The 2,118-nt window shown below is 39.8% G+C and overlaps 1 non-coding gene across 1 annotated transcript; it reads right to left on the reverse strand.

Annotated features, from left to right (window-relative positions):
* Nucleotides 1–958: 958 nt before the first annotated feature.
* LOC112713673 (small nucleolar RNA R71) lies at nucleotides 959–1,066 on the reverse strand. Its single transcript, XR_003158644.1, has one exon. It is a non-coding gene; the product is annotated as a small nucleolar RNA R71 (small nucleolar RNA).
* Between the last annotated feature and the right edge of the window lie 1,052 nt (nucleotides 1,067–2,118).

Raw genomic sequence — 2,118 nt, forward strand, 5'->3', positions numbered from 1 at the left:
AAATGTTTTCCAAATCATATTTTCTCAATCACATCTTTTTAAAAACTAATCATATCTTCTTCACCACATCTTTTTCAAAAAAATTTTCAATCAAATCTCTTTGATTTCTAATTTCAAAATCTTTTTCAAAAATCACTTTATTTCTTTCCCACTTTCATTTTCGAAAATTAAGTAATGTTTTTCAAAAATGTTTTCAAAATTTTTACTTAGTTTTCGAAAATCACTTCCCTTCTTCTCACATCCTTCTATTTATGGACTAACACTATTCCTTAATGCAAAATTCGAACTCCATCTCCTTTGACAAAGTTCGAATTTTCTACTTCTGTCTTCTACTCTTCTTTTCCTCTGACACTTCAAGGAATCTCTATACTGTGACATAGAGGATTCTACATTTTCTTGTTCTCTTCTCTTTCTTATGAGCAGGAGCAAAGACAAAGACATTCTTGTTGAGGCTGATCCTGAACCTGAAAGGACCTTGAAGAGAAAGCTCAGAGAAGCCAAAGCACAACTCTTTTTAGAGCACCTAACCGAATTCTTCAAGGAAGAAGAACACATGGCAGCCGAAAACAACAACAATGCCAACAATGCAAGGAAGGTGCTGGGTGACTTTACTGCACCTACTCCCGACTTCTATGGGAGAAGCATCTCTATCCCTGCCATTGGAGCAAACAACTTTGAGCTTAAGCCTCAATTAGTTTCTCTAATGCAACAGAATTGCAAGTTCCATGGACTTCCATTGGAAGATCCTCATCAGTTTTTGGCTGAATTCTTGCAAATCTGTGACACTGTCAAGACTAATGGGGTTGACCCTGAGGTCTACAGACTTATGCTATTCCCTTTTGCTGTAAGAGACAGAGCTAGAACATGGTTGGACTCTCAACCTAAAGAAAGCCTGGACTCTTGGGAAAAGCTAGTCAATGCCTTCTTGGCAAAGTTCTTTCCACCTCAAAAATTGAGTAAGCTTAGAGTGGAAGTCCAAACCTTCAGACAGAAGGAAGGAGAATCCCTCTATGAAGCTTGGGAAAGATACAAACAATTGATCAGAAAGTGTCCCACTGATATGCTTTCTGAATGGAGCATCATAGATATTTTCTATGATGGTCTCTCTGAACTGTCCAAGATGTCTTTGGATAGCTCTTCTGGAGGATCTCTTCATCTGAAGAAGACGCCTACTGAGGCTCAAGAACTGATTGAAATGGTTGCAAATAACCAATTCATGTACACTTCTGAAAGAAATCCTGTGAACAATGGGACTAGTCAGAAGAAAGGAGTTCTTGAGATTGACACTCTGAATGCCATATTGGCTCAGAACAAAATATTGACTCAACAAGTCAATATGATTTCTCAAAGTCTGTCTAGAATGCAAAATGCACCAAGCAGTACTAAGGAAGCTTCATCTGAGGAAGAAGCTTATGATCCTGAGAACCCTTCAGTGGAAGAGGTGAATTACATGGGAGAACCCTATGGAAACACCTATAATCCTTCATGGAGGAATCATCCAAATCTTTCATGGAAGGATCAACAGAGACCTCAACAAGGTTTCAATAACAATAATGGTGGAAGAAACAGGTTTAGCAATAGCAAGCCTTTTCCATCATCTTCTCAGCAACAGACAGAGAGTTCTAAGCAGAATAACTCTGACTTAGCAACCATGGTCTCTGATCTAATCAAAACCACTCAAAGTTTCATGATTGAAACAAGGTCCTCCATTAGAAACTTGGAAGGACAAGTGGGTCAGCTGAGCAAGAAAATTACTGAACTCCCTCCTAGTACTCTCCCAAGCAATACAGAAGAAAATCCAAAAGGAGAGTGCAAGGCCATCAACATGGCCGAATTCTGGGAGGAAGAAGAGGCAGTGAACGCCACTGAAGAAGACCTCACTGGACGTCCACTGACCCCCAATGAGTTCCCCAATGAGGAACCATGGGAATCTGAGGCTCAAAATGAGACCATAGAGATTCCATTGGACTTACTTCTGCCATTCATGAGCTCTGATGAGTATTCCTCCTCTGAAGAGGATGAGTATGTCACTGAAGAGCAAGTTGCTAAATACCTTGGAGCAATCATGAAGCTAAATGACAAGTTATTTGGAAATGAGACTTGGGAGGATGAACCCCC

Source organism: Arachis hypogaea, chromosome 9, assembly GCF_003086295.3.
Source record: "Arachis hypogaea cultivar Tifrunner chromosome 9, arahy.Tifrunner.gnm2.J5K5, whole genome shotgun sequence".
Lineage (NCBI taxonomy): Eukaryota > Viridiplantae > Streptophyta > Magnoliopsida > Fabales > Fabaceae > Arachis > Arachis hypogaea.